The following is a 9371-nucleotide window of genomic DNA, read 5'->3' as shown; positions in this document are numbered from 1 at the left end:
GATTCAGGAACAAAATACATAGTGAGACCATTTGGGCATTTGATCTTGCGCCCTACAAGATGTTTTAGGTCCCCAGCAATAGCATTAGACGCCTTTGATTTCCGGCTGGAGACCTTTCCCTGCAAAAGAAAGTTAATTCTTCTTAACCACCCACATCTTCAGGGGTGGATTAGAAGCAATGAGTCTAAGTGCAGCATCTGAGAACTTCGGCTTTGGAGCCCTAGCAAATAGCCTTGCAGGAGATGAATGATACTCATATGAATAAGCAGAAAAGTTCTTAGTTTTATGAACATAGCGGTTTGAAGAAACACGCTCATATTCATAAGTCTGAGTATGATTTCCCTGCAAAACATTGGCGTTAGGGTGACTCAGGTGAGTCCTCTGTCTGTATGAAGCCTTTGGTATGGGATTTGTCTTCTTCCCAGGCGGTGTCATGATGACATTCACAGGAAGATTCTCAAGACAACTTTTGGGAACCCAGATCTTCTTCATGGGTGGCCCATTCCTCCAGTTAGTACCAATATACCTGGCAAACACTTCACCATTCTGATTCTTAAACAGTTTATAGTTTGCATCAAAGGATTCATCAATGATAATAGGGTTAGCACAAGTGAAGCCAGATAAGGTGGATGGATCCACTGAAGGTCCCTTTGCAGCAACCCATGTGGTTTTGGGGTACTGCTCAGGCTTCCAGTAGGAGCCATCAACATTCATTTTCCTCTCGAACCCAACACCCTCTTTCCTAGGATTTCGGTTCAGGATCTGCTTTTTGAGGACATCGCACAGTGCCTTATGCCCTTTGAGACTTTTGTACATCCCTGTTTCGAGCAATGTCTTCAACCTAGCATTTTCATCAGCAATAGTAGTGGTATCCTCAGCAGAGGGGTTAGTTACCACATCAACAGTTGAAGATATTGCAACAGTAGCAGCAGTAGAACATTCAGCAACAGAGGTAGCGTTATCACGCTCAAGGCATTTTAGACATGGTGGTTCAAATCCTTCCTGAGCGGGACTGATCTGTTGAGCGCGAAGTGACTCATTCTCTTTTTGAAGATCTTCATGAGCCGCTCTCAATTTCTCAAGCTCTTGCTTTCTTTGAAGATAATCATAGGAAAGCTTTTCATGAGTGGTTGAGAGCGTTTCATGACGACTTTCAATTTCCTGGTACTTAACATGAAGATTTTTTATGTCTTCAATTAAGGAATGAGAACGGGTCATTTCCGCGTCCAACAGGTCAGCGCTTTTGTCTAACAATTTTTGAGTATGTTCCATAGCTTTTTGTTGTTCAGTTGCAATTTTAGCAAGTGTTTTGTAGCTGGGTTTGGATTCACAATCAGAGTCATCTTCACTTGATGTTTGAAAGTAAGCATCGCGTGATTTTACCTTGGCACCATGCGCCATGAAGCAGTAGGTGGGAGCAGAGTCGTCCTTGTCATTAGCATCAGCGTTGGTGACGGGGCCATTGTCTTCAGTGTTGAAGATGGACTTGGCAACGTAGGCTGTAGCTAGAGCCAAACTTGCAACGCCAGAGTCGGACTCCTCCGCAGACTCCACCTCCGCCTCCTCAGAAGCAGACTCCTCCTCTGAATCCATCTCCTTGCCAACAAAAGCACGAGCCTTGCCAGATGAGCTCTTCTTGTGTGATGAAGACTTGGACGAAGACTTGGAAGAAGACTTTGAGGATTTCTTCTTCTTCTTGTCATCAGAATCATATTCCTTGCTCTTCTTCTTCTTCTTGTTCTCATTGTGCCACTGTGGACATTCCGAGATATAGTGTCCAGGTTTCTTGCACTTGTAACATGTTCTCTTCTTGTAATCATGAGTGGAAGCTTCATCATTTCTTGAGCTGGATCGTGAAGACTTTCTGAAGCCCTTCTTCTTAGTGAACTTCTGGAACTTCTTCACAAGCATAGCAAGCTCCTTTCCAATGTCTTCAGGATCACTAGAACTGCAGTCAGATTCTTCTTCAGATGAGGAAACAGCTTTTGCCTTCAAAGCACGAGTTCGACCATAGTTGGGACCATAGATATCTCTTTTCTCAGATAGCTGGAACTCATGTGTGTTGAGCCTCTCAAGTATATCAGACGGATTGAGTGTCTTGAGGTCAGGGCGTTCTTGTATCATCAGGGCAAGGGTGTCGAACGAGCTGTCAAGTGATCTCAGTAGTGTCTTGACTATTTCATGCTTGGTGATCTCAGTGGCGCCGAGAGCACGAAGCTCATTTGTGATGTCAGTGAGGCGATCAAACATGAGCTGGACATTCTCATTGTCGTTTCTCTTGAAGCGGTTGAAGAGGTTGCGAAGAACATTGATCCTTTGATCTCTCTGGGTTGAGACGCCTTCGTTGACCTTGGAGAGCCAGTCCCAGACTAGCTTTGACGTTTCCAGAGCACTCACACGGCCATACTGTCCTTTGGTCAGATGACCACAGATGATGTTCTTGGCAGTAGAATCCAGTTGAACAAACTTCTTGACATCAGCAACGGTGACACCTTCACCGGTCTTGGGAATGCCATGCTTGACGACATACCAGAGGCCGATATCAATGGCTTCAAGATGCATGCGCATCTTATTCTTCCAGTAGGGATATTCAGTTCCATCGAAGACAAGGCAAGCAGCGGAGACTTTGATTATCCCTGCAGTCAACATAGCTAAAACTCCAGGTGGTTAAACCGAATCACACAGAACAAGGGAGTACCTTGCTCTGATACCAATTGAAAGTGCTAGTTATCGACTAGAGGGGGGGTGAATAGGCGATTTTTATGAAAGTCTTCAAAACATGAGAGTTTCGAAGACAAACAATAAAAATGAACCTATTGACATGCAGCGGAAGGTAAACTACACTAAGCAAGCCATAGTCAAGTATGCAATGAAGTGAAAGCAAGAAGACTAATAGCAGCTAGGTAGTAAGGATCAGGATGGAAGATGGTATGAAGCCAAACAATGATAGTAGTCACACAGTGAAGACAAATAGGTAATGCAAACAGATAATGACTTCACGAAGACAAACTGTAAATAAAGAGAGGGAGACGATAGAACCAGTCGCTTGGCGAAGACAAGGATTTGTTGGACCAGTTCCAGTTGCTGTGACAACTGTACGTCTGGTTAGGGAGGCTGAGATTTAACTCAGAAGACCGTGTCTTCACCTTATTGCCCTTGAGCTAAGGACACCCAGTCTTCGCCCAATCACTTTGGTAAGTCTTCAAGGTAGACTTCCAAACCTTCACAGACTTCGTTCACCGGCGATCCACAATGACTCTTGGATGCTCAGAACGCGACGCCTAACCGGCTGGAGGATTCACAGTCCTCAAGTGTAACAAGTCTTCAGGTCACGCGGACAGAAAGACTTCAGTGATGCCTAACAATCTTTGGCTCTGGGTGTTTGGGCTTTCTCCTTGCAAGGATTTCTCTCTCTCAAAAGCTTCAGAGGTGGGTTGCTCTCAAACGACAAAAGCCGCGCACTAACTCTGAGCAGCCACCAATTTATGGTGTAGGGGGTGGGCTATTTATAGCCACTAGGCAACCCGACCTGATTTTTCCGAAATGACCCTGGGTCACTAAGGAACTGACACGTGTTCCAACGGTCAGATTTCAAACACATGCGACAGCTTGACTTGGGCTACAAGTAAAGCTGACTCATCCAACTCTGGATAAGATTTGCTCTCATTGTCTTCGCTCGAAGACATAGGATTTTGGTTGAGCATCACTTCAGTCACTCTGACTTTGTTCACTGGGACCCCACTTAACAGTACGGTGGTTCCTATGACTCAACAACGAAGAAAAGGAAACAACGAAACAACTAAGTCTTCGCACTCCATAGTCTTCACGCAATGTCTTCTCTTGTCATAGTCTTCAATGTGAATATCTTCACATACCACCATTGCCTTCAATGTCTTCATACATTTTTAGGGGTCATCTCCGGTAGGTAAACCGAATCAATGAGGGACTACTACCTGTGTTATCCTGCAATTCTCACAAACACATTAGTCCCTCAACCAGGTTTGCCATCAATACTCCAAAACCAACTAGGGTTGGCACTAGATGCACTTACAGGAATGAAGAAATCCGCGGCCGGCGCGAGTACGATGGCGACGAGGTCGAGGAAGTGAAGCTCTTCCTCACCGGCGACGATGAAGTAGCGGCGGCGCTAGGGTTTGAGAAGCTCGAGCGGGAGTGAGGTCGAGCGGAGTAAAGGAGAAGTGAGGAAGGGGAGGGGTATTTATAGCCACGGTGAAAAACTTTTCGCTCGAAGAATTTGGACGAACGTGCCCCTGACCCTTCTCATTCGCTTGACATGTGTCACCCACGTACTGAGAAGTGGAGATCGTGTGAGATCGTGGGTGAATTGATAAGTATTTCGTGGGATGCGGAACGGTTTGAGCGGCAAAGCCGAAAATTTGGATAAGATAAGTTAAAAGTTCCGTTCGCAAATTCTTTAGTTGACAAGGGCATAGTGAAGATTTTGAACGAGTTTCAAATAGAACGCACATGAAGAATTTTTGAATAGAATGGGCTGAGTTTAGCATAGAGGGGGAAGGGTCCGATCACATTCACGTAGTAGGAAAAAAACAACTTGAAGAATTAGCAATATGTGAATGCTGTAGAGGACATAAACTCATATATATATATATATATATATATATATATATATATATATATATATATATATATATATATATATGGCAACATATTTGGTGAATCCTACCTAGTTCGTGTATCCATGTAGCCGTTCCGTTTCAACCCCACGATCTCAATCCCGAGCATCACGTGCAGCCTAGGGACTAATTACGTTTAGACGCCCGCTTTGTAATCTAACAACCATCTTACTTCATAGAAAACCCCCAAAACCTTTTACCCAAGAGTAGCCCGACTGCTTCTGCGCGTCTTGCGCCGCCGCCGCCGCCGTCGTGTGCTCCGATTTCCGTCGACTCGATCCCGACGTCGTCCGGCACCCACGAGAGGCAGGTACCGTCCCAGTCTTGTACATGCTTGTCTGATCCCACGTTAACATGAACCTGACAACCATCGGCAAACGCCGTACGCATCAGTCTGTTGTGCATGTACTTCTCTACGTAGACCTATCTCCCCTATAACTGGTAATACTTTGCTGCAGCGGCAACTACCGATGAGAAACTAGCAAGTACAACGATGTCATTTGCAATCAGCGGCACGGAGGGCATCAAAAGTTTCAGGTAAAACTACACACAAATTCAGTCCGTGTGTATACACGTGTGAGTGTAGGTTGAAAGGCTAATCATGTGGCCATGTGTGTAGCAGTATCGATCCAATCAATAACGTTCAAATGCATATGAGCCCTGGAGGACTTAGTACACCCCAAAAGAACACTGACGTACCCCTCTTTGTAAGTTCAGTTTGCACTAACAACTGAAACTATGCATGAAGTGCTTATTCTGGTTTATTCCTGACATTGCAGTCTTCATCTTTTACACCTGAATGTGATGAGCACTTGAAGCCTAAAGTGGGTATGGCATTTGAAGGACTCGAGGCAGTAGAGAAATTCTACAAGGCATATGCACATGAATCAGGTTTTGGTGTTCGAATCGGACAACAGAAAAAGATTGATAATAAGGTGGTTTGGACTAAGCGTTTCATGTGTAATAGGGAAGGATTCAAGTCAAAAGATAGTAAGGAGATAGATGACCCCTTGAAGAAGAGGCGTAAGCAGACAAATACGCGATGCGGTTGTGATGCCCATATCTTTGTTAGACTTTGTGGGGATAACACCTACAAGATAGACTCATGGGTTGAGCACCACGTTCATGGTCTTGTATTACCTGATAAGCGTCATTTGATCAGATCGAATCGTACAGTTAGTGAGAGGGCAAAGAATACTTTATACACATGTCATAAGGCAAGCATTGGAACCTCTCAAGCATATAGGCTCCTGCAAGTTAGCGAGGGCGGAATTCCGAATGTTGGCTGCTCAAAGAGGGACTTGCAGAATTACTACCAAGCACTCAGGTATAAAATCAGAGATGCAGATGCTCAAATGTTTGTGGCCCAATTAGCTAGAAAGCAGGAAGTGAATTCAGCATTTTTCTATGATTTTGATGTGAATGATGAGGGGAGGCTAATGCGTGTGTTTTGGGCGGATGCCACGGGCAGGAAGAACTATAGTCACTTTGGTGATGTCATATCCTTTGATTCTACATACACCACTAATCAGTACAACATGATATTTGCACCATTTACTGGGGTTAATCATCACTTACAAAGTGTATTTTTCGCTGCTGCATTCTTATCAAATGAGAAGGATGAGTCATACATTTGGTTATTTGAGACCTTCTTAATTGCAATGGGAGGGATAGCACCTAGACTCATCATAACCGATGAAGCCACTAGCATCAAGAATGGTATTGACGAAGTACTTCCAACAACCGTTCATAGGTTGTGCATGTGGCATATAATGGAAAAGGTTCCTGAAAAAGTTGGACCTGTGATTAGAGAAGATTCTGAATTTTGGACGAGATTGAACTCATGTGTTTGGGGTTCGGAAACTTCAATAGAGTTTGAGTCACAATGGAATTCCATCATTACAGATTTTGGGTTGGAGGAAAATGAGTGGTTGAGTAAAAGGTTTAGCATTCGAGATAAATGGATACCGGCGTACTTTATGGATATATCTCTAGCGGGCATTCTCCGAACCACTTCAAGATCATAAAGTGCAAATTCCTTTTTTAACCGCTTCATTCATCGAAGGCTTGCTTTTGTTGAGTTTTGGCTTAGGTTTGACACAGCTTTAGAATGTCAACGTGAGGAAGAATTAATGGCAGACAACAGAAGCATACATACCACCCCACAACTATTTACGCCATGGACAATGGAGAAACAAGGTAGTGAGGTATTCACATATGAGGTGTTCGAGAAATTTCAGCTACAAGTTATTGCTGCTAGAGATCATTGTTGTGTTCAGAATATTACACAAGGTGTGGGGGTAAAAAATGTGACCTGAGAGGTCGGTCTGGTAAGATTAGGGAGGTTTGCTATGACATTGGAAGCATGATAGCAAATTGTTCGTGCAAGTTATTTGAGTCACTCGGTATTCCATGTCGCCATATTATCCAAGTTTTGAGGATTGAAAACCAAAATGAGCTTCCTAGCTACTACATTATGAAAAGATGGCAGAAAAGGTGCAAAAGGTAAAAACAGTAATGCATGCCAACCGATTTCTTATTGTTATTCCATAATCATATGACTAGCAACATTCTTTTGTTTTGTAGGGAGAATGTTTATGATGAACATGGGAACCTACTAGAAGAAAAGCCCATGGATTCACTTGATGCGGCCACAAGAAAGAAGATTTCAGTTGTACGAGATAAGATGGAAGAGCTTATTCAAAAGGCGAAACATTCAGATGAAGCATTGGACTTCTTAACATCAAGTGTGATGAACATTGAGGTGCCTTTGGGCCAAATGATCCCTGAAGCCACCCAAAGCACTAGGCAAGAGGAATATGAGGCTTTTATTGGTTGCAATATTCCCACTGAAGTTCATATTCATCCGCCGACTGATGTTCGTACCGTGGGGAGATGCAAAAGAATAAAGCGAGGAAAGGAGATCAAGGAGGGGGTTCAGAAAAATAAGGACAAAGAAGGCAAGGCAAAGGTCGCACGCTTGTGCAAGACGTGCAAGCAAATGGTATTTCATGATAGTCGTAATTGTCCAAGCAAAAAAGGAGGGAGTGTGACTTTGCAAGATATGCAGCCAAATGGTGCCTCCTGATACAGTCCAAGCAAAGAATGATTTTATCTATATTATCATGCACACTCTGATGTAGTGAATTATGTAATGGATGAGAATTTGCGTCGTGTCAAATTAAAGTTGACTTGATTTCTGACAAGTTTAATGCTTGTCAAATTGCTACAGAATATCAAACATATTTATCAATTTCAGACATTTTTACCAGCTATGCAAGCATGATTAAATTTCTTTTTATAATATTAAAACTTTTACTGTGGCAATACTGCATGTTTATTTCCTCCCGATTTTTTGATCAGACTTGCATTGTCCAGTAGCACATAATGAAGTTTGTAGGTGTTCGGAAAACTTATGATGGTGACTTTTGCTTATAGCTTTGATCGCAAAACTGCATAGCCATCGCAGGCCTCTTCTGTACTTCAAAGCTTTACTGAAATGGTCGCCTGTTTTACTAACGCATAACTCAATAAGTCACTAGCCTTCTTGGCAACAGCAAAGAGGACTCTTTTTTTTACCAAATGCCAAGCAAACTAACAGGAAAAAGCTCAAGCAAAGCCTCTGATTTGAACCTGCCATTGCCATTCATTATGTTGCAAAAATTGATACAGTTTACTGCTACGGGCTTTTGCACTAGTAATGTGCATGTCAGTCAGCCGAATGCTACAAGACAGTACTTGCACAAGTTCATCTGTTACAGCCTTCCTGCAGACGAGAGGCTACAACTTCCTCTGAAGGAATCACCCTTGTCGGGGTAGGCCATCCAGGGAGATAGCACCTGATCTGAGAGGCTTCGTCACCGGAGCCGAACGACGACAGTTCGTCATGGCCTTGCCTCCGAGACGACCGCCTGGGCCGGTTCGTCGCCGGCGCCGAACAACGTCAGTTCGTCATGGACCCGCCGTCGAGGCATCTGCTTGGTTTGCTTTGTCACGGGCGTCGGACGACGTCGGGATCGAGTCGACGGAAATCGGAGCACACGACGGCGGCGGCGGCGGCGCAAGACGTGCAGAAGCAGTCGGGCTACTCTTGGGTAAAAGGTTTTGGGGGTTTTCTGTGAAGTAAGATGGTTGTTAGATTACAAAGCAGGCGTCTAAACGTAATTAGTCCCTAGGCTGCACGTGATGCTCGGGATTGAGATCGTGGGGTTGAAACGGAACAGCTACACGGATACATGAACTAGGTAGGATTCACCAAATATGTTGCATATATATATATATATATATATATATATATATATATATATATATATATATATATATAGCCAATGAAGAAAAACGACGGAAAAGGTGAAGACAATGCAAAGTTGAAGAAAATGAACAACTGAGGAATTTCAAAACTGAGGAAAAACTCAAATTGAAGATTTTCAACTTTGGTGGTGGCGTGACCCACCATATAAGAATGATGATTTCAGACACCGCGTACAATTGTCGTAGGGTTCTGAGAATCAAATTTATTCGTTAATTTCTTCACACTTAGATTGTTAGTCTTCATTGATTTAAGAAAAACGTTTCTTCATGTGTTCCACATCTAAGTCATCAATTTTGCATAAGTGTTAGGACGAGTGTCCTATTCAAAGAACATTCGAAGATTCTAAGATATTTAGCTCACACCGCAACTTGCTAAATCTCTTCTCATCCAAGGGCTTTGTGAAG

At 43.4% G+C, this 9371-nt stretch overlaps 1 pseudogene; it reads left to right on the top strand.

Moving 5' to 3' along the window:
- The first annotated feature begins 5148 nt into the window (after positions 1-5148).
- On the top strand, positions 5149-7743 carry LOC141023100 (protein FAR1-RELATED SEQUENCE 5-like; annotated as a pseudogene).
- Positions 7744-9371: the final 1628 nt, after the last annotated feature.

Source organism: Aegilops tauschii, chromosome 5, assembly GCF_002575655.3.
Source record: "Aegilops tauschii subsp. strangulata cultivar AL8/78 chromosome 5, Aet v6.0, whole genome shotgun sequence".
NCBI lineage: Eukaryota > Viridiplantae > Streptophyta > Magnoliopsida > Poales > Poaceae > Aegilops > Aegilops tauschii.
The sequence above is the reverse complement of the archived record's forward strand: the minus strand, read 5'-3'. Positions and strand labels throughout refer to the sequence as shown.